We start from the raw sequence: 23,997 nt of genomic DNA, 5'->3' as shown, positions 1-23,997 counted from the left end.
GATCCCCCTGTCTCTCTGCTTGCTTCTCTCTTTTATATCACAAAAGAGATTGGCTTAAACTTGTAGATTAATCTAGGAGATTGAGTCTACATAACTGCCAATAATCCCATTTTATTAGCATCATAGAGATAGGATTTACAACACATAGGAAAATCACATCAGATGACAAAATTGTGGACTATCACCCAATACTGGGAATCATGATCTGGCAGAGTTGAAAGATATTTGGGGGGACGCAATTCAATCCATGCCATTCCATCCTTTGGCCCCCAGAAATTCATGTCCTTGCCACATGTAAAACATATTCACCCCATTGTATCATATCAAAAGTCAATTCAACTCCAAGTCCAAAATCCAAAAAATTTCTCTTCATCTATGAAATCTAGAATACAAGGTATCTGCTTCCAAAGGACAATGATAGAACAAGTACAAGCTAGACATTTGCATTAAAAAATGGGAGAAAATGGAGGGAAAGAAAGCATAATAGGCACTAAGCAAGTCAACAAAACATATTACATTACCCCTCAAGGCTTGAAAAAAACCCTCTGTTCTCTGGGACCATTTACACAATGGCCCTGCCCCCTAGACTCTGAGTGGAGGCCCCTCAGCCATGGGCTTCAGCTCCACCTTCCAGGCCCACTGAAACAACAACTCTGCTCCCTCAGCTTTGGGTACATCACTCTCCTAGTCCATTTGAGTGACGAATCCATCCTTTGAAACGGAGGCAGCTCTGCTTCCTGTGTTCCTAGTCTCTTCAGCTTCTGCTTCCTGGTTTCTAGGCCTCCTGGCCCCTCCGCCCTTACTGGGGCAAGTGTTCCAAAGCTCTGTAGCTTCTCTGACAAGTGCCTGGAGGCACCCCACTCCGCCAGTAAACGTCAGCCTGAAGGTGCTCAGCTCTCTCACTCCTTGGGTCAGCAAGCCTAGCTCCACCAATAAGTGCCCAAAGGTACCCCACTCAGTCAGAAAGCCTCCTGCTCAAAGACATGCAGCTCTCTTGCTCTGTGGGTCAGCTCCAGCAGTCTCTCATGCTGGTCTCCTGGTCCTGCTGCTGCCATTTCTCTGCTGCTGCCAGTTCTCTGCTGCTGCTGGTTCTCTGATGCTGTCAGTTCTCTGATGCTGCTTCTAGCCATCTGTACTGCCTCCGGTGTAACAGCTCTCCTCATTTCCTGAGTCCTGTATCCATTCAGTTTCAAAACTGCTTCCACATTTTAGGTATCTGTCAGAGCAGCACCCCACACTCACTACCAAATTCTGACCTAGTTACCTAGTGCTGCTATAACAGAAATACCACAAGTGGATGGTTTTAACAAAAAAATTTATTTTCTCACAGTCTGGGAGACTAGAAGTCCTAATTCTCAGGGCACCAGCTCCAGGGGAAGGCTTTCTTTCTCTGCCAGCTCTGGAGGAAGGTCCTTCTCAACAATTTTCCCCTGGTTGAGGAGCTTCTCAGAACAGAGACCCTGGGCCCAAAAGATGCACTATGCTCCCGGTGCTTTTTTCTTGGTGGTGTGAAGTTCCCCTCTCTCTCTGCTTGCTTCTCTCTTTTATATCTCAAAAGAGATTGGTTTAAGTTGTAGATTAGTCTTGTGGATTGAGTCTACATGACTGTTGCTAACCCCATCTCATAACATCATAGAGATAGGATTTACAACACATGGGAAAATCATATCAGATGACAAAATGGTGGACAATCACACAATACTGGGAATCATGACCTAGCTGAGTTGACAGATATTTGGGGGTGACACAATTCAATCCATAACAGTTAGTGTCCTTTGAAGCACAAAAATTTTTAATTTAGTTTAAGACCAATTTATTCATCTTTTCTTTTGTTGAGCATCCTTTTGGTGTCAGTGCCAAAACCCAGGTGATGAAGATTTACCTCTATGTTTTTTCCTAAGAGTTTTATATTTTTAGCTTTTATTTAGGTCTTTGATCCATTTTGAGTTAATTTCTGTATTCGGTGTGACGTAAAAGTTCAACTTCAATCTTTTAAGTGGCTATTCAATTGCCCCAGCACCATTTGTTGTAAAGACTATTCTTAGCACATTGAATGGTTTTGGCACTCTTGTCAGCTGACCATAGACACATGGATTTATTTCTGTATTCTTAATTGTATTTTATTGATCTATATATCTACCCTACACCAGTACTACATTGTCTTGATTGCTGTTGCTTTGTCATATGTTTTGAAATCAGGGCTGTGAGTCTTGTCATAGAGTAGCCATCCGTACTCTGATTAATGTAAAAGTGAGAAATTTATTGAAAAGATATGATCAGCTCAAGCTGGGGATAGACTGAAATCAATGCAGTGGAATCCAATAATCCAAATTGGCAACTCAACAGTGAAGTTTTATAAGAGGGGAGCAAAAGACATGAAACATGTCATTTGATTGGTATTCACAAATTTAAATCATCAAAAGATATTACCTGATTGGTAGTAGGTCGTTATAAGGTATTACTTCTTGTGGCAGGAACTCATAAAGCAGGACTTCCTGTAATGCAAGCTCTGCAGGAGGTTGGTGTAAAAGCATATACATATCTTTCACAGTGTGGTAATTACAAAGGTATGTGATGGGGAGGGGTCTCAGTGTAGTTATATCATCATTACCAGACATTTCTCTCTTAGTAACAGCATGGGAGATAGCTGCCACTAGGGTGAAAATGGAACCAGCAACCAAGGAATAGCACCCAATCCTCAAACTGGCCATTTCAGACCTTATCGGGTACCTCAATTTTTTTTTTAATTCCCTTACACATTCCCTTCTTTTGATCAAAGATTTTGAGAGAAATTCTTTGTTCAGTTCACTGACCACTATTCTGAAAGAAGGCTTTCTTCTGCATGTACTTTGAGCATGTTTATTCTGGATGGATGCTTATTTAATAAGCCTTTAAGACCTTGGATGCTACATGTGTGAGAAGGTTTTTATTACTGTTAGGTGCCATTGAGTTGACTCCAACTCATAGTAACTCCACGAACAACAGAACGAACTCCTGCCTGGTACTTCTTTCAAGACATATTTGTTCTTTCTTTTGGAAGCCCAAAGCACATTCAATATTTTTTGCCAACAACCTAATAAATTCTTCTTCAGTCTTCCTTATTCACTGTCCAACTGTCACATGTATATGAGGCATATGAAAATATTACAGTTTGGGTCAAATGCACCTTAGTCCTCATTGTGACATCTTTGCTTTCTAACATTTTAAAAGAGTCTTTTGCAGCAGACTTGTCCAAATGTAACACATCATTTGATCTCTTGACTATATCTCCCAGGGGTGTCAACGGGGGATTAAAAAAATGAAATTAAACTATGAATAGCAACAGAACATTGTGAAAAGGTAGATGGACACTATTTGATGTCTTCACTACTCCATAGGTTTAGCCTCTTGCTCCTGTGGTTTTACTATTTGGGGGTTAGTGCAAGGCAGGCCACATTAGAGGAATAACATGACATCTAATGGCTTACTCAAGGAGTGGGCTTGAGCCCATCTGAAATATAAGTACTCTCAATGTACAACTATTCTTTTCATAGGCATTAAATGGGTCTTTTGGGCAACAACATGTGTCAGAAGTTTCACATAATATTTAATAGTCCCTACAATCATTACAATGAAAATAACTTAAAGACCCGTTGCCATTGAGTTGATTCTGACTCATACCAAACTTATAGGACAGAGTAGAATTGCTCCATGGGGTTTCCAAGGAGCAACTGGTGGATTCAAACTGCCAATTTTTTGGTTAGCAGCTAAGCTCTTAAGCACTGCACCACCAGGGCTCAACAATGGCAATAAGTATTCTTAATCTGGCTGACAATATAGACTTAACCCATGACCCAAAGCCTGAAGGTAACCAGCTGAAAATATCTAGAAAAGAGTAGTCTGAGGATTGAAGTATAGGGAGCCAAGTAGCCTTCTGGCAAATTTGTCTAATATCTTGTTCCACCTCTCCTGAGGTGTTAATCCAGGTGCAGCAAGAGGTGTTAGCAAGAGCATAGACCCCTCCTTGCTGGGCTAACAGGAAACCTAGGGAAGTTTGACTATCCAAAACTACTTTAGCAAGTGTCTTAGTCTTCTAGTGCTGCTATAACAGAAATACCAAAAGTGGAAGGCTTTAACAAAGAGAAATTTATTTTCTCTCAGTCTGTGGTGGGTAGTAGGCTAGAAATTCAAATTAAGGGCATCAGCTCCCGGGGAAGCCTTTCTCTCTCTGTCGGCTCTAGAGGAAGGTCCTTCTCATCACTCTTGCCCGGGACTAGGATCTTCTCTGCACACGAACCCCAGGTCCAAATGACATGCTCTGCTCCCAGTGCTCCCTTCTTAGTGGTATGAGGTCCCCAACTCTCTGCTTGCTTCCCTTTCCTTTTATCTCTTGTAAGATAAAAGGTGGTGCAGGCCACACCCAAGGAAAACTCCTTTTACATTGGATCAGGGATGTGGCCCGAACAAGTGTGTTATACCCCACCCTAATCCTCTTTAACCACAGGCAGAGATTATGATTTATAACACATAAGGAAATCACAAAACTGAGGACAACCACATATGGCCTAACCAAGTTGCCAGAAATTTTGGGAGAATACAATTCAATCCACTACAGTGAGTTCAGTGACTTCTCTTGAGGAGTCATCACTCGGCAACATCGTCTGTTATTCTTTCCATGGTTCTGGAGATGTTATGGACAGCATGTTCTAAATCTCCTACTGTACACCAAGGGAAGAATATCCTCAAAAAACTATAACCTAAACCAGGGAGCCCCTTTAAGTGGTTCCCTCCATCTCTTCCTTGCTCATTTCTTGACTCTCTCCTTTCTAATAGTTTCAGGTGTCAGTCCAACATGAACTGCCATTGTAAGAATAGATGTCCAAAGGGATTTCCATATGACCTAAAGTATATTGGCCTGTCATATTCCAACCATCCAAACAGGATAAAGCCCAGGTTTAGGACTCATTATTTGGATTCAGATTGGTAAACGTGGGGTATCTTGATCCTCCACATAAAAATACACATCCATATGGGACACATATTATGCTGGTCCTGGCATCTTTACCTGGGAAAGGGTTGGTTTTATTTGTCTGTTCAAGCCAATTCTCTGTCAAGGAGTTGGAGTTGTTGCAAATAGACAGTCATCCTAACCTTAGCTTATTCCACATTTGGACACAAAAAGACCTTTTTCCTTGTAGGTATGCTGTTAAATTTCCTGGAAAAGGCATGTTCCAATATCTGGGAGTGGCATTATATAAAATTAAGGGCTCATTTTTACAATCTGAAGAGGAGATCAAGGGTATTTTGGAACACCGTTTAGCTCTAATCTGAGTCAGGATGAAACATGGGACATGGGGCTGGTCAGTATCTCAGGAGGATGCCACAGTCTCACACATATGGCTCACCTAAAGGAGATGATAAAACTGACAGTAGCAGGGGAAACAAAGCTATAATTCAGTATGGGAGTGGCTAGTGGATCTGAGCTTTCATGTACAGTTTTGGGTAAAAGGGTAACAGATCAAGCGTTAAGCCAGATTTGTGGATTGTGCGACTGCCTGAGCAAGATTAACAAAGACATTTTCATGTCACGAATTAAAGGAAGCTGCAATGAACAGTCATACGGGCAGAAAGTTTAGAAGGCCTTCATAGTGGAGAAACACAGCCCAAAAGAAATAAACAAAGGCTACTAACATACAAATAATAGTGGTGACAAAATAAACTTCAGCAGTGAAAGGGCTGAAGGAGGATATAAAGGATACTAACCAATAAAGGACAAATATAATTAGAATGCTAATGATATAAAGATACAATGTTACTCCAACATTCATGTGTCTTACTAAATTGATCTGAATAGCATCAATAGCAAGGGGTTAATAGTATATAAATAGTGGTAACAATTATAAAAATGTAATTAGAATTTAAAACAAAAGAACTAATATGGATTCCAAGCCCAGACAGCTAATAAGAAATATAACATTCTCTAAAAGCGGTGTTATAAAAAGAAGTTTGGGTTTTCAGGGGAAGAACAGATAGATATTAAAACAAGGAAGAATACCTCACAGTTGGAGCCCAGTGACAACAAAAAAGAGTTAGGGTAATCGGAAGACAAATTCTTAGTGCCTCTACAGCTAACTTTTTTCATCCTAAAAGTTCAAGTTTATGAAACAAAAGCTATTTCAAAAACAATGGCAAGTTATAAATTCAAATTAAGCAAAAATGACTATAATGGTCAGAAGGCAGTTCTACAGTTAGGGCATTCTAACCATCAAAATACCCACAACTAAAAATTATGATCCCTGTGACTAAGAAAATTCAAAAGAGTTAAAACCCTCATTTAAACAACTTATTTCAAAGATAACAATTGGCATAATGTAATCACCAAAAGTACCAGGATATAATTCCACAATCATGCATAACTGCTAACAATACTAAGATCCCAAAAAAGATAACTAAGAAGACAACCAGTCCAACTTTTACTGCAGCCTGCATAGGCAGTTTCAGGTCAGGTCTGGCAATCTTGGGAAAGTGGGCTACCCAGCAGTCACCTTCTTCTCTTCCTGGAGATGTCTGAATTTTAGTTTCAGTCCCTCCTGAGGCTCAACATCCCATTCAGGAGTCAGGGCTTCCTTCAGTTGAAATAAATAAATCCAGGCCTTAACTTCCTATAATTTAGTGACACAAAGATCAGTGAGAAAGACCTAATAAAGTCCTTTCCATAAAGGTTCAAGAGAATCTTTTAATTGGTGTCTTTTCCAGTAAACACTATCTCCAGGTTGAATATTGGGTAATTTAGATATTTCTTGCTTTTGATTATAAAGCTTCCTTAACTTTTATTCTTTAGAATATTGAATCAAAGACTTACAATATTGAAACAAATCAGATTGAACTAAATTTAAATCACAGCATGTCACTTAATAGGGTAGAGCCGTTGGCCATCCAGTAATAATTTCATGAGGAGTCAATGTGTGAAGTCCAAGTGGAGTGGTTCTTAGATTTAAAAGGACCAGAGGCAGCACCTTAGTCCAAGGCAGTTGTAAAGATTTGAAAAGCTTGGCCAGTTGAGTTTTTATTATACTATTAGTTCTTTCAACTAGACGAGAGGATTGAGGGTGATAACGACAATGAAGCCTTTGAGAAATGGGGAAGATTTTACATATTTCCTTAATTATTTGCCCAGTAAAAGGGGTGCCTCAGTCACTACAAATGACCCTTGGGACTCCCCAAGTGGGGATAATATTCTCAAGAATTTTCTTAACCACAAACACAGCAGAAGTTCTCTGCCTGGGGAAAACTTCTATCCAGTGAGAAAATCTACAAATCATTACAAATACAAACTTGTAATCAGTTGGGGCGGGGGGGGGGAATTTGTATAAAATCAATCTGCCATTAAAGCATTGGTCCTGATGGCAAGGTAAATCTATTAGGTGGAGCTGTATAAGATTTACCTGAATTAAATTGACAGCAAATAGAATATTGAGAAACCATTCATTCAGTGGCTTCAGAAATGCCCCCACCAATATTTCTTTAAAATTTTTTTTTTCTGTCATCTTATCTCTTCCCAAATGAATATTCGCGTGTACTGCCTCAAGTACAGGGGCTTTCAGGGATTTAGGGAGAACTAAGGTCTCACTGAGTCCCATCCATATCCTAGACGTGAGGCACTGGGTGTGGCCTTGTTTTTTTCCATTTTTCAACCTCATCAGCTGGGGCTGATTTTTTATGCTCAAATAAATCCTTTAAGGCAATTCCTCTAGGCCTATAGGGATTCTCTACAAGTATGCTGTCTTAGTCATCTACTGCTGCCATAACAGAAATACCACAAGTGGATGGATTTTACAAAGCGAAATTTATTTTTTCACAGTCTAGTAGGTTACAAGTCTAAATTCAGGGTGTTGGCTCCAGGGGAAGTCTTTCTCTCTCTGTCAGCTCTGGAGGAAGGTCCTTGTAATCAACCTTCCCCTGGTTGAGGAGTGTCTCAGGCTCAGGGACCCCGTGTCCAAAGAACACACTCTGCTCCTGGTGCTGCTTTCTTTGTGGTATGAGGTCCCCAACACTCTGCTTGCTTCCCTTTCATCTCTTGAGAGATAAAAGGTGGTGCAGGCCCCACCCCAGGGAAACTCCCTTTATATTGGATCAGGGAGATGACCTGAGTAAGGGTGGTGTTATAATCCCACCCGAATCCTCTTAACATAAAATTACAATCACATAATGGAGGACAACAACAGAACATTGAGAATCATGGCCTAACCAAGTTGATACACACATTTTGGGGAGACACACTTCAATCCATGACACATGCTAAAAGGCTGTTCATCATGTAAAGCAGTCCCCAATGTGAGGGACCATACATAACTGTTAAAAGCTTGTGAGGCACTTTAACAAGATTGAAACAAGTGGGAGGGTAATCTTTAAAACTATGAGAAAAACACATAGTCTACAATGACAAAAATCTCCCTACCAATGGGCTCCTAAAGCCCTGATTAGTTCATCTGTCATTATCCCTATATTATCATGTCAGTCATTTCTAACCATAGGAACAGGTAAGCATTCTGGCAAAACAGGTTTTTTATTAGACCTGATCCATGATCCAGTGGTTGAGTCCTGGTGACAGCCAGTCTGTTCCCATTCTCTAATTTCCTCTGTGAGAGTTAATTGTTGGTCTTTAAAAAGTGATTCTGAAATTTCTTTTGGGTCAAATTTTGGTGGACAAATTTTAGAGATGCCATATTTATAGGCATGCTAACTGTTCTATTATTATTATGTATTCTCTACTTTTCATCATGATTGCAAGTGGAATTATTTTGCTCATAAATGAGGGTGAAATTTTTAAAGAATGATTGGAAAGCAGCTTGTTCAGGTGCTTTGTCAGCTAAGTCATTTCTTTTAATTTCCTCTCTTTGTGGCCCTCCTATGGGTTGGTAGGCCTGGATTTTAATTACAGCAATCTCAGAGGGGAGCAAAAGGACTTGTAAGAGGTCTGCTATTAAGCACCCATTTTTAATTTGAGTCCCGGAAGACATTAGGAAGCCCCTTTGTTTCCACAACATGCAAAAATCAAGGGTAACTCAAGAAACGTCTGTTTAGTCTGTAAAAATATTTACTGACCATCCAGAAGCCAGTTTGCAAGCCTTCATTAGTGTGATTAGTTCAGCTTGGTGAGCTGAACTGACTTCAAAAATGGTGCCACTTTTGAGGAATTTGGTTGAGGAGTCACAGCATATCCTCCCTTGTAATGAGAACTGCTAGGTTCAGGCTTTACACATGACCCATCAATAAATAGTACTAAATCAGAATTCATTAACAGGGTTTTTTGTAAACCCAGTCTAGGAGACAAAATTTGTTTGGTAAGATATAAGCACTCATGGGGTAGATTGTCATCATTATTAGGTAAAGGTAACAATGTAGCTAGATTCAGAGAAGTTACCGTACATCAGCCTGCTGGCCAACGGGTGCTGAGGAAGTGTTGAATTTAAAATGGCTGTCACCACATGAGGGACACAAACATAAAAAAATTTCCCTAAAACAAAATCTGCTGTGATTTCAACTAGTCTAGTGGTTGCAGCAACTGCTCTAAGGCAAGGAGGATAGCCAGATGAATGCTATAACAAATGGGTCTCTGTTGTCCTCCTTGTTGTTGAGTGAGGACTCCTAGAGCATTCCCAGAAGTCTAGTGGGCAAGAAGTGGGAAGTTCAAATTATAATAGGAAACCCTAGAGCAGGAGTGTTAACTAATGCTTCTTTTAGTTGAGTCTTTTGGCCATCATCAGAAAGCCAGAAGGGGTCAGGCTCTGAACTCTTTAGATAATGGTAAAGAGGTTGAGCCAGCAAAGAAAAATTAAGTATCCAAGTTCTGCAATAACCTCAAAGTTCTAGAAATTCTCTTAACTGTTGGTTGTAGAGATAGGATAAGCTAAGTTGGCTTCTTTTATTTTGGGGTATATAGTAACACTTTTTCCTGAAATAGTATGTCCCATGTACTTAACAAAAGGTTAGACTAAGTTTTCTCTGTAGGCTTTGTGAGCAACCTCTGGCCAAATGTTGTAACTATAGGATACTACCAGTAAGACATGCCTGCTGAGAGTTATAGCACACCAGTAAATCATCCACATGTGGTAATAATGTAGACCCCTGAGTGAACTGCAAAGTCTGTAAATCTGAATGTGAAATCTGAGAAAAAATAAGTGAGGTACTCAGTAGAATCTTGGGACATGACAGTCCTAGTAAATTGTTGGTCTCCCCCAAGTGAAGGCAAACAAATATTGACTGTCTAGATGGACTGGAATACTGAAGGAGAAAAAAAAAGCACTGCAATGATCAATTACTGTAAAGTGAGTCATTTCTGGGGAACATTAGAGAGAAGTAGGTGAGAATTAGGAAATACTTGGAATCTTGGAATTACTATACAATTAATAACACTCAAGCCTTGTACAAATTTCCAGCCCCAATTGTTGGATTTAACAGGGAAAACTGGAGTGTTGCAAAGACTGGTGCAAGGGATTATTAAGCCTTTAGCCAAAAAGTCTTGAATTATAGGAACAAGTGCTTCCTTAGCTTTTCGTTTTAAAGGGTATTAAGAAATTTTAGGTAAATGTTTAAAAGTATATATTTGAATTTTAATTGGTTCAGCTGATAGGGCCCAACCAACATTGGTAGAAGTAGTGGCCCATAAACTTTCAGGTACAGAGAAAGGTATTACATATAATTGAAAAAAGTCGGAGAATGACCCTCTTATGGTGGTAAGCTGAGTGCTTGTAAATAGCAATAGGCTTCTTCACTTAAAGTATTTTCTATCATACAGTCTCTGTTGATTAGCTTCAGGTACATCTAATAGCATTTCTCCTGTTCCTGTAAATTTACTGGAGTAACCAAGCTGAGTAAAAACGGGTGCCTTCCTCTATAGAAGAGAAAGAAACTGGCTAGAAATGAGTTGAAATTTGTTCTTGATTAGCAACCCCTGTGACTCTTGAGGTCTTATTACTTCAAGGCAAGGGCTTTTGTAAATTTGTGGAGTTTATGGCAGATAAGGTAGCAATTGGGTCAATTAAAAATTTACATGGATCCCCAATTATCTGAACAGAGTTTCTCCCTGAAAACTTAGTGTTACCATAGGAAAAGCTCCTGATTTGTTCCCGGAGCACCTTCATTCTACCTGCTTCTGGGTTATGTCTGGATTTTGGTTGACCAGTTTATTTTTTAGTTTCAAACATTCCCTCTTAAAATGTCCAGGCTTTTTGCAGTAGTAACAAACAAGGGGCAAGTTACTGGGCCCAGTCTTAGCCATGTGCCTGGTGAACTTGTTTTGTGTGGGGAAATTATTTTGAACCTGAAACTGCTGTAACTGCAGGGCCATAAGTTGATTTTAACTTCAGTTCTCTGTTCAGCTTCCCTAGTCTGCTGTAGAAGAGTTTGAGACAGCTTAAAGGCTAGAGTGGACAACTGTAAAGTGTTTTCATTTTCCCAAACTAATTTCTGGCATTTGACTAAATCATCAAGCTCCAGATGGAGGCCACTGACAAGAAGGGAACTGATAGCAATATGGGATCCAGATTCTTCTATCTTTAAACCAAACTGTTCTTGAAGAAGTTTAGTCAAACAGTCCCTATGATCATAAACATTTTCATCTTCATTTTGTTTATAACCCTGAACCTTGCTCCAATATACTTTTCAAGGAAAAACCTTTGGGATAGCTTCAATAAGATTTGTGACAATAGCTTTGGTCTGTGCTATTAGTTCCAAGCCAGAAAAATTAAGCTAGATGGTTAGAGATTCTGTAGAAGTTTTCCACTGGGCTTTTTCCATCTACCTTTGAGCATCACCTGGCCCTATTAGTGAATTTATTAAATTATATAAGTCTTCTGGACCAGGTTTGTAGGTATCAGCAAAGATTCTAAATTTTTGAGTGCATTTGTATTAATGCAGGCCCCTGAGTGAACTGTAAAGTCTGTAAATCTGCATGTAAAATCTGAGAAAAGTAGATGGGGGACTCAGTAAAACCTTGGGGCATGACAGTTCTGGTAAACTGTTGATCCCCCCAAGTGAAGGCAAACAAATATTGATTGTCCAGATGGACTGGAATACTAAAAAAAGAAAAGCACTTTCAAGATCAATTACTGTAAAGTGACTCACCTCTGGGGGATCTTTGTGAGGGCAAGGAAGTTCCTTAACAACAATGCGAAGTTCTGCATTTGATCAGGGGGCAAAAGTAACTCGTGGTAGCTTCTGAGCCTCTTCAGGATATTTGACTTTAAAAGGCATTTCACAAACGGGTTTTATTCACAAATGGGTTTTACTTCTTCTAGAGATTCCTTGAGCTAGTATGGAGGTTCAATAACGGGGGGTTCAGTAGAGTAGGTAGGTAAAGGGTAGAACAGAAGGAAAGGAGGGGAGCCTGGTATTAGAGGCTGGGGTTGAACTACAGACACTGGGACTTCATCGTTTTGGGAAAGGAAGACATTTTGGAAAAGGCAGCCATCTTGAGAAAGGCAGACATTTTGGAAAAGGGGGCTATTTTGGAAGGGAAGCCATTTTGGAAAGGGAGCTATTTTGGGAAAGAGTGAGTATAAGGGCTTCTTCCAGGTAGGTATTCATCGAAGTTATAGAGCTCTGACACCACAGTTCTTTAATTTGTTTAGCTTGTTTCGAAACAGTTTTGTGCAAGGAAGTGAATTTGTCATTATGATTTCTTTTGGAAGCTTCAAGTACCAGTTACAAAATGCCTCCCATTGCTTTAGTTTTATTCGTAAGCCCTTAGTCTCTAATTTGCTGTACAGAAAGTTCAGCTTAGTTAACTCAAATGACCCCCACAATGGTCACTAGTCCTTTAAATTTTCCCCCATAAGTGCATGCACTGGACTAAATACAAGACGGAACCAGAGCCATAAAAAAAAAAAAAGAGCCATAATGCTTGGTCATATAATCGGCAAGAGTACCCATGGGGGGTCTTGTTTCTGGACATGGCATTCTCCATCTTATGGAGAAATATGCTAGTATTTAAGACCCAAATGCAAGCATAAACCTTACGGTGCACCAGAAAGAAAAGGGAGTTCAGTAAAATAGACTAGCCATGAGATGAAAGTCCCACCAAACTTAATTTGGTAATGAACCCAGTAAGATATTCAGGAAACAAGCAAAAATGAAAGTATAGAGAAAAAATAGCCAATAAATCTCTCAAAGAGCCCTCTTCAAAATAAGCAGAGGCTTTGGTCCAAGAGGCTTACCTCCAGCAAACCCTAAGATTTTGAGATGATTCTGGGCACACAGGGCCCTTGCTTGTACCAGGGCAAGCTGGTTCCATGACTTCTTAGGAATGCAAAAGATAATATTCCTTCAGAAACCCTGCCGAATATGCTGTTAAATGTCATAGTGTAACTATCTGTACCCTGATTAGTGTAAAACTGAGAGATTTATTGAAAATATAGGATCAGATCAAGCAGGGGATAGACCAAAATCCATGCAGTGGAATCCAGTAGTCCAAAATGGCAACTTAGCAGTGACGATTTATAAGAGGGGAACATAGGATATGAAGCACATTCTTTGATTGGTATTTACACTTAGATCATCAAAAGACATTACTTGATTGATAAATACAGGCTTAGATTACCAAAAGACACTCCTTGATTGGTAGTAGATCATTACAAGGTAGTACTTCCTGTGGCAGGAACTGGTAAGGCAGGACTTCCTGTAATGCAAGCTCCCAAGGAGATTGGCTTAAAAGGATATATGTACCTTTCTTAGATTTGTTATAGTGTGGTAATTACAAAGATATGTGATGGGGAGGGGGTCACAGTGTAGTTATGTCATTATTACTGGACATTCTTCCCTCAGGGGAGTCACAGTGTAATTATGTCATGGTTACCAGACATCATTCTCTTAGAAATAGCATGGAAGATGGATACCACTATGGTGAAATCAGAACCAGCAACCAAGGAATCACACCCAATCCTCAAACTGGCCATATCAGATCTTATCAGGTGCGGCAATTTCTTTTTTTATTTCCTTACACAGCCTTAACATATTTTTCGTGGACATATTCAACCATTTTTCTTGAATCTATTCCTGTGAATGAAATTGCTGGCACACACGTGTTAAGTTTTAACAGACACTGCCCAGTATGTTGTTCCAGTTATTTACTTTCAATAATACATGAATATGAGTTTATACAAATCAATTTAACCAAAAACACACACCTATAATGTGTTGCAATTGTTTTTATGGTGTGATAATAGGAGTTGATCTTAGCCCCAGTTTTTTCAAGACTTTTTGGTCAAAAAGTTCCTTGCAGATGATCATCCCTGGAGTGCAAAGTCCTCAAGGAAAAGGACCTCGAGTGTCTTGAGACCTCGGCCTGGGCAGCACATAGTGTTTTCCTCAGGAAGGCAGGCAGGACCCAGGGAAGAAGCCACAGCTGGTGATCCTTCATTGGCCAAGGCCAACAGACGTAAAGAATCTTTGGGAAATTTAGAAAAGCTGCTACTGTGCGATTACTGGTACGAGGTGCTCCTCTGGATGGACCAATTAGCAAAAAGCTCCCTTTCCTTTGCTGACTCAGCCCCATGCCTTCGTTCTGGTTTGGTGAGCAGACCAGGTCCAGCTGTAATTCAGCCTCCACTGGTCACATCCCTTGGTGGACACCTGTGCATAACTGTATTTAGGAGCCCTGCCAGAGATTTTCCTGCTCTGATTGTGGTGGCTGTCAATGAGGGACAAGAACAAAACTGAAATGTGGAGGGAAGTTGTAAACAACCCCTGTCACCAAGGTGGATGCTACAGACAAGGCTGGCTTTATTGACTGGGGCTTCCGTGGCCAGCCCTTGCAGCTTCAGCCAATGATACAGGCCACCTGTGTGAGTTTGTGTTTCCCTAAAACAAGGATTTGAGGTCAGGTGATTTCTCTGAGAGCAGATCCCATGAAGCTCTGTGTTATGGATTGAATTGTGTCCCTCAAATATGTGTATCAACTTGGCTAGGCCATGATCCCCAGTATTGCATGGTTGTTCACCATTTTGTGATCTAACATGATTATCTCATGTGTTGTAAATTGTAACCCCTATGATGCTGATGAAGTAGGATTATAGGCAGTTTTGCTAATGAGGCAGGACTCAATATACAGGATTAGGTTTTATCTTGAGTCAGTCTCTTTTGAGATTATAAAAGAGAGAAGCAAGCAGAGAGGAAGGGGACCTCCTACCACCAAGAAAGAAGAGCCAGGACCTAGGGTCCCTATGCCGAGAAACTCCTAGATCCAGGGGAACATTGATGACAGAAACCTTCCCCCCAGAGCTGACAGAGAGAGAAAGACTTCTCCTGGAGCTGGTGCCCTGAATTTGGACTTCTACCTCCCTTAACTGTGTTATGAATAAATTTCTGTTTGTTAAAGCCATCCACTTGTGGTATTTCTGTTATAGCAGCACTAGGTAACTAAGACACTGTGTAAGGAAGCGATAAAAAAAATAAGGTGGGAGGAAACCTAATCTGCATTAAAAAGATGATTACCACAGTCAGAATCTGGGGCTCAATCCCCTTGGGGACCCTCTGAGGGATTGTGGAATTGTCCCTCTGAGGACCAAGGATGCTAGGGTGTTTATCCACTGATTCCTGCCCCTTGTTGATTGAGGGTCACTCCTGGAGTGTTAACTCCCTGGCACTCTTGGTCTATTTCATGCACAAGCACAGTCCCACAGCTGGAGAACACCCTCAAGTAGAGAGATGTAGGAAGTATGGTGTGGGATGTAGGAAGTGGGAGGAATGTGTGTGGCACCCTCCAGGGTGCGATACCAGAATTAAGAATTAAGACAACTCAGGATTAAGATTTTCTTCTGCTCATGATAGGCCTACTGACTAAACCATGCATATTGTAACAGAGCAGCAAGTGAAGTCCTGATCATAATTGATGTTTCCTTCTCTGTCACCCCAGAGGTTGGGGGAGGGTAAGAAGAGTGGGAAAATTTTCTACGAAAATGTGAAAGACCACAGCATGGAGCAGAAAAACTGGCTGAATAAGCTGTTAATTCTCTAGTTGAGAAGAAACTTTATTTGAATGATTAAGCCTCTCATGTTACAACAGCCAAATGTCACCGCACAAAGATTTTTTTTTTTTTTTTTTTTGCCCAGAATGTCGCTGACTGGAGAAACCTTCATGAGCTTATTTACCTCTTAAACCAGGTCCTACAGCCAGGCCAAAATATTTGAAAACTAATTGTAGCCCTATCTGTCAGCTGGGGGCATGATGAGACAAAGGAAAGATTCTCAATGACAACCTCCTTGGTGGAAGGCCCTTAGTCCTGTCAGACTGATTGTAACGTCTATTCGCATTTTACATCGACATTCCTCCATCCTTGGAGTTGCTACACCAAAAAGATTTTCTCTGCTTATTGTCAATTAAATCTAGGCCAACTGAAGGAAAAAACCTCCCTAAGGACCCATCTAAGTTATAAACAAATAGGTGATGCAGTTGGAGGGGCAGTGAAATGGAGCCCTCTGTGATCCAAGGGTTCACGCTGGTTAGCTTCACACGGGATCTTGTCCTACTTATGAGCCCAAGAAGACACTGAAAACCAGGAAGAAGAAGGTGTGTACACCACAAGTTATCCTTGGAGTCATAGGTCATTTTCAAAAAAGTCCCTTAAAAACTTTTACTATCCATAAAACTTCTTCAGTTTCAGTGAGTTGAACCAACTTAACTGGCAAAAATCATGCAAAGACTGAAATTAACAGCTGTTCAGGCTGGCAGGTGGAAAAACCCTAGGAATGTGCAAAGAAGCTAAGTTTTAGAGTGGTGGTGTTGTTAGGTGCTGAGAAGTTGATTTTGACTCATAGTGGCCCCATGTGGCAGAGAACTACCTCGTAAGGTTTTCTAGGCTGTAATCATTCTGGAAGCAGATTGCTAGGTCTTTCTCTCATGGAGTTCCTGGGTAAGGAAAGAAAAATAAACTGAGCTCCCATTCAGAAAAGGCTGGGGGTATTTTTAGCAAATCCTTTCATAAACACACTCAAAAGTTCATTTTAAATCCTAAATAAATGCCTTTAGAAAAATATTTGGGATTATCAAGAGTTAACCAATGCAGAGCAGAGCCAACATGGCACTATAGACAGAAGCACCATGCTGTCCCTCTGCAGCAAAGACCCAAAAAAACTAAATAAAACAGATACAAACATCAATTCTGGAACCCTAATTAGCAAATGAAGGAATAAAGAACTCCAATCAAGCACCAAGCAGAATACGAAACTGACAGAGAACAGTCTCACCAGTTCAGCCCCATCCCCACCTGCCAAATCCTACTGCACCATCACTTTATTTACTTTTTTATTTTTATCTATTTTTTTCTACTTCCTTTTTTGCTTTTTTTCACTTTTTTCCTTTGTGTCTCTCTCTCTCTTCTTTCTCTACTTTCACCCACCCACGGAGCTCTGCACATCACATTCTCTCCTTTCACTCCTGCCTATCTGCACCATGTGCTGAGTGCCATGCCCCAGAGCAGTCCTGACACTGTCCCTCGAGCCCTCCCCTGCACTGCCTTCCAGCCCCACCCCATCACCCCAACTCATGCCACAAACTACCCATCCTTGCCCCTCTACGCCCACTGGAGGTCCCATACCAGCTAACATGGCCAAGTTCACCACCTAGGGTTACAGCCACCAAAGAACTCTGGACAGGGAGTATGGGAAGGCAACACGGAGCTCCCAGCAGGAGACAGACCATCTAGTAACCAGGGATGCACACTTTCCAACTGCCCATACTTCTTCCCTCAGTGCGGCCTCCACTGCTTGCCAACAGGCCATGGTTGCTTGGCCAGAGAGACACTAGCTCACTGCTGCTGGGGTCCACCCCGTCCTCACTAGCCAGCCCCTTAAGCACCATTTTTTTATTTGTTTTTGGTTTGCATCTTTGTTTTGATATTGTTTTTGGTTTTGTTTTGTCTTTTTTTGTTGTTGCTTCTCTCTCTCCCTCCCATCTTTTCCTTTCTCTCGCCCAGTTAGCCCCATGTGCCATCCACTCCTCTGCTTGACAGGCTGTGATTTTTTGGTTTGTTTGCTCTATACTTTTGTGTGTGTGTGGTTTGTTTTTTGTTTGTTTGTATCGCTTTTTTGGCTTTTTTGTTGCTTTTCTCTCTCCTTTCCTTCCTTCTCTTTGTCCTGCCCTGCTAGCCCTGTGTGCCATGCTCTCTCCTTGACAGGCTGTGATTTTTTTGTTTATTTGTTTTGTTCTTTTTTTCAGGTATGGTGAATTTTGTTTGTTTTTTGATTTTTTTTTTTTTTTTTTTTGGCTTCTGCTGCTGCTTCTCTCTCCTCCTTTCCTTTCTCCCACCCACTCAGCCTTGTGCACCACCCCCACCCCTTCTGGAGTGGCCGTGATGCACACCTGGGTTGGAGAGTCATTGCACTCAACCTCCTCAGGTCTGTGCTGCTGTCACTGACTAGTTCCCTCTGTGCCATTTTATTTATTGTTTGTTTGGGTCGTTTGTTTTGTTTTTATTGTTATTGTTTCCTCTCTCTCTCCTTTCCTTCCTTTCCTTTCTTCCATCCACCCAACCCCATGTCCCACCCCCAACTTCTTGATGGGCTGTGCTGTACTGCTCAGTCTCCCTGAGTCTGCACCACACCACAGGCCAGCTCCCTCAACACCATATTTTATATTTTTTATCTTTCCACTTCTTTTCCTTCTCCCTCCCACATAGGCCCTGTGCTAACTCTGATGGGCTGTGCCATGCCACCTCGTGAGAGAGACATCGGGTCGCCACCACCCCAATTCTACCCCATCCCCAAAGGCTGGCAACTCCACCACTATATTTTGTTGTTGTTTATTACTTTTTTATTTGTTTGTTGGTTGGTTGGTTTCTTCTCTCTCCTTCCCCTCTTTCCTTCCTTCTAACCACCTAGCCCCATGCTCCACCCACTCCACTTCTCAACAGGCTAAGCCACACTGCTCAGCCTCTAGTCACTGACTCTCTAGTCAACAGCACATGGCCTTGCCAGTTCAGCCCCACCCCTACCTGCCAAATTCTACTACACCATCACTTTATTTACTTTTTTATTTTTATCTCTTTATTTTTTTCTACTTTCTTTTTTGCTTTTTTTCCCTTTGTTTCTCTCTCTCTTCTTTCTCTACTTTCACCCACCCACATAGCTCTGCACATCACATTCTCTCCTTTCCTTCCTGCCTATCTGTACCATGCGCTGAGTGCCGTGCCCCAGAGCAGTACTGACACTGTCCCCATTGCCCCTAGTTCATGCCACGAACTATACACCCCTGCCCCTCCACCTCCACTGGACAAGCCCTGCTTCAGCATAACTGGGTGACCAGCCTTGCCCACTTGGACAAGGTGGTGAGCAAGCAACAAAACACATCTGGCCCACCTGCCCAGACAAAATCAAATAAAACAAAAAAGCAAGATGAAACAATCAAATCTTCAATCAATAAATGAAAAAAAACAATTTCTGAATGTCCCGGAGGCAGCACAAAGTATCAAAACATTAAAAAAAAAAAAAAAAGAGAGAGAGAGGATAGTTCCAGAAAGCTACCAAAATAAAACACCACATGACCTTCTGCTAGAAGAAAAGGCAGTGAAACTATCTGATAGGGAATTCAGAACTCTAATATTCTGTTTTCTCCAACAGATAAAGGGAAATGTAGACAAAAATAAGGAAAAAAATAGACAAAATCATGGAAAAGACAGACAAAATCATGGAAAAGACAGACAAAACAATGGAAGAAATCAGGAAAACAATACAGGAACAAAATGTCAAAATAAACAACTAGAAATCATACAAAAACAGCAATTAGAAATCCAAAAAACAAATAACAAGATTTCAGAAAAGGACAGTGCAGTAGAAGGTTTTAGGAGCAAATTTGAAACAATGGAAGACAGGGTCAGTGAAATTGAAGACAAATCCTCAGATACCACCTTGTTTGAGGAAAAATCAGAGAAAAGAAAAATGAAGAAACCCTGAGAATTATGTGGCATACAATCAAAAGTAAAAATTTGCATTTTATTGGAGTTCCAGAACAGAGGAGAAAACAGAAAATGCAGAGATGATCATTGAAGAGCTGCTGACAGAAAACTTCCTAATATCATGAAGGATGAAAAGCCAACTATCCAAGAAGCTTAACAAACCCCATATAGCATAGACGGCAAGAGAAAAACACCAAGACTTACCATAACCATACTCATTAAAACCAAAGAGAAAGAAAGAATCCTGAGAGCATCTCAAGAAAAAAGAAAAGCCACATACAAAGGGGAAACAATAAGACTAAGCTCTAATTACTAGGCAGAAACTGTAATGGGATGACATATATAAAATCTGGAAAGAAAAAAAAAGTGCCAACCAAGAATAATATATCCTGCAAAACTCTCACTCAAGTATGATGCTGAAATTAGGACATTTCCAGATAAACAGAAATAAAAGGAATACATAAATATCAAACCAAACTTACAAGAATTAAGGGGAGTCGTTTGATTAGAGAACAAACAACATCAGACAACAGCCTGAATTCAGCACATAAGACAGCATCAGTCAGATATCAACCTAGATAATAAATTCCCAAGGATAAAACAAAACTAAAAAATTTACAACAGGGAACCAGAGATGTCAATCTATAAATGACAGCAATAAAAGAGGGAATAAATGATGTAGATATAGAACCTTCAAATGGAGAGGAAGTCAAACATTATCAAGACCGATTCAAACTTAGGAAGAAAGGGGTAAATTTCAAGGTAACCACAAAGAAAGTAGACAAACCTACTCATGAAAATAAAGAAAAACATAGTCTCAGTTAACACAAAATCTACAAAAATGAAAAAACAAAAAAATCCACAAACAAAAGGAATTCAGCACAGAATAGTAAAAGGAACAACAAAAAAAAAAAGTCCACACCTCACCAAAAAATCCCTACAAAACGACAGCAATAAACTCATACCTATGAATAATCACACTAAATGTAAATGGCTTAAATTCCCCCATAAAGAGACAGAGCATGACAGAATCATTAAAAAAAAAAGGACCCATCAATATGCAGTCTACAAGAGACTCACCTTGGAAACAAATACATAAATTTATTAAAAATCAAAGGACAAAAAAAAATATCAAGCAAATAGCTACCAAAATAGAGCAGGAGTGACAATACTAATCTCAGATAAAATATACCTTAAAACAAAGCCCACCATAAAAGACAAAGAAAGGCATTACGTAATGATTAAAGGGACAACTCACCATGAAGACATAACCATAATAAATATCTACACACCCAATGACAGGGCTCCAAAATACATGAAACAGATTCTAACAGCACTGAAAAGAGAAATTGATAGTTTGACAATAATAGCAGGAAACTTTAACACATCATTTTTGGTAAAGGACAGAACATCTGGAAAGAAACTCGACTCAAATACAGAAGATACTCTTTGGTGAAGTGTCTGTTCATGTCCTTTGCCCATTTTTTTATTGGATTGTTTGTCTTTTAGTTGTTGAGGTTTTCTATATATTTTAGAGATTAGACCCTTATCAGATATGTCATTGTCAAAGATTTTTTTCCCAGACCTTAGGTTCTTCTTTTACTCTCTTGGTAAAACTTTTTCATGAGCATAAGTACTTCATTTTCAGGATACCCAGTTATCTAATTTATCTTCTGTCATCCATGTACTTTTAGTTTTATTTGATAGACTACACCAAAAATTAGGTCCCCGAGTTTTTACCCTATGTTATCTACCAGGAACTTTATAGTTTTAGCTTTAACATTTAGGTTTTTGATCCATTTTGAGTTAGTTTTTGTGCATGGTGTGAGGTATGAATCCTGATTCATTTTTCTGCATATGGATATCCAGTTTTGTCAGTATCATTTGTTAAAGAGACTGTTTCTTCCCCCATTTAATGGACTTTGGCCCCTTGTCGAAGATCAGCTGCCCTTAGATGGATGAATTTACTTCTGGGTTCTCAATTCTATTCCATTAGTCTGTGTCTGTTATTGAACCAGTACCAGGCTGTTTTGATTACTGTGGCTGTATAGATGGCACTGGGGTTATAGTAAGTTTTGAGATTGAGAAGTGTGAGGCCTCCTGCTTTGCTCTTCTTCAATACTGCTTTAGCTATTCAGGGCCTCCTTCCTTTCCATATAAACCTGGAGATTAGTTTTTCCATTTCATTAAAGAATGTTGTTGGCATTTGGATCAGAATCACATTATATCTATAGATTGCTTTTTGATTTTTCACAACGAGTATTGATATTTTCACAATGTTAAGTCTTCCAATCCATGAGCATGCAATTTTTTCCATTTATGTAGGTCTCTTTTAGTTCCTTACAGTAGTGTTTTATAGTTTTGCTTGTACATGTCTTTTGTGTCCCTGGTTAGGTTTATTCCTAGGTATTTTATCCTTTTGGGGGCTATTATAAATGGTTTTGTTTTCTTGATTTCCTTTTTTGGGTCCTACTTGTTAGTGTATAGGAGCCCAGCTCATTTTTGTGTGTTGATCTTATACCCTGAATCCTTCCATTAGTTCCAGTAACTTTCTTGTAGAGTCTCTGGGATTTTCTAAGTACAGGATCATGCCACCTGTGAATAAGAATAGTTTTGCTTCTTCCTTTCCAGTTTGTATACACTTTATTTCCATTTCTTGCCTTATTGGTCTAGCAAGGACTGTCAAAATATTGAATAAGAGTGGTGGTAAAGGGCATCCTTGCCTCATTCCCATTCTCAAGGGGAATGCTCTCAGTCTTTCTCCATTTAGAATAGTGTTGGCTGTTGGTTTTGCATATATGCCCTTAATTATGTTGAAGAATGTCCCTTCTATTCTTATTTTGCTGAGATTTTTTATCAGGAAGCAGTGTTGGGTTTTATCAACTGCCTTTTCGCCGTCAGTTGAGAGGATCATGTGATTCTTCTCCTTTGTTTTATTTACGTGGTAAACATTGATTGATTTTCTAATGGTGAACCATCCTTGCATTCCTGGTATGAACCCTTCTTGATCATGATGTATTATTTTTTTGATATGCTGTTGAATTCTGTTGGCTAGAATTTTGTTGAGAATTTTTGCATCTACATTTATGAGGAATATTGGTCTGTAATTTTCTTTTTTGGTGGTATCTTTGCTGGGTTATGCTGGCTTCATAGAATGAACTAGGGCATATTCCTTCCATTTCTACATTCTGGACAAGTTTGAATAGAATTGGTGTCAACTCTTCTCTAAATGTTTTGTAGTATTCTCCAGGAAAGCTGTCTGGGCCAGGGTTTTTGTTGTTATTGTTGTTGAGAGGTTTTTTTTAATTTTATTTTATATAATGACATCTTCAATTTCTTCTTTTATTATGGGTCTATTCAAATTTTCTACCTCTATTAGTGTTAGTTTAGGTAGGTAGTGTGTTTCTAGAAATTTGTCCATTTCTTCTAGGTTTTCAAATTTGTTGGAGTATAATTTTTCATATTATGCTGTTATGATCCTTTTCATCTCAGTTGGTTCTGTTGCATTGTCATCCATCTCGTTTCTTATTTTGGTTATTCACATCTTCTTATTTTTTTTCCTTTGTCAATTTGGCCAGTGGTTTGTCAATTTTACTGATCTTGTCTAAGAACGAACTTCCAGTCTTATTCTTTCTTCTGTGTTCTATTTCATTTATGTCTGCTTATATTATAAATCTTATATAATAAATCTTTATTATTTCCTTTCTTCTTGTAACTGCGGACTTCTTTTGCTGTTCCTTTTCTGTTTGAGTTGTAGAGTTAAGGTATTGATTTTGGCATTTTATTTATTTATTTTGATGTGCACATTTATTGCTATAAATTCTCCTCTGAGCAGTGCTTTTGCTGTGTCCCAAAGGTTTTAGTATGTTGTGTTTTCATTCTCATTTGATTCTAAGAATTTTTTATTTCATTTTTTAGTGCTTCTACTACCCAACAGCTTTTAAGTAAGGTATTTGTCTTAGTTATCTAGTGTTGCCATAACAGAAATACCACCAGTGGATGACTTTAACAAAGAGAAATTTATTTTCTCACAGCCTAGTAGGTGACAAGTCCAAATTCAGGGCATTGG

The sequence above is a fragment of the Loxodonta africana genome, chromosome 24, assembly GCF_030014295.1.
Source record: "Loxodonta africana isolate mLoxAfr1 chromosome 24, mLoxAfr1.hap2, whole genome shotgun sequence".
NCBI lineage: Eukaryota > Metazoa > Chordata > Mammalia > Proboscidea > Elephantidae > Loxodonta > Loxodonta africana.
Note: the sequence above shows the minus strand (reverse complement) of the source record.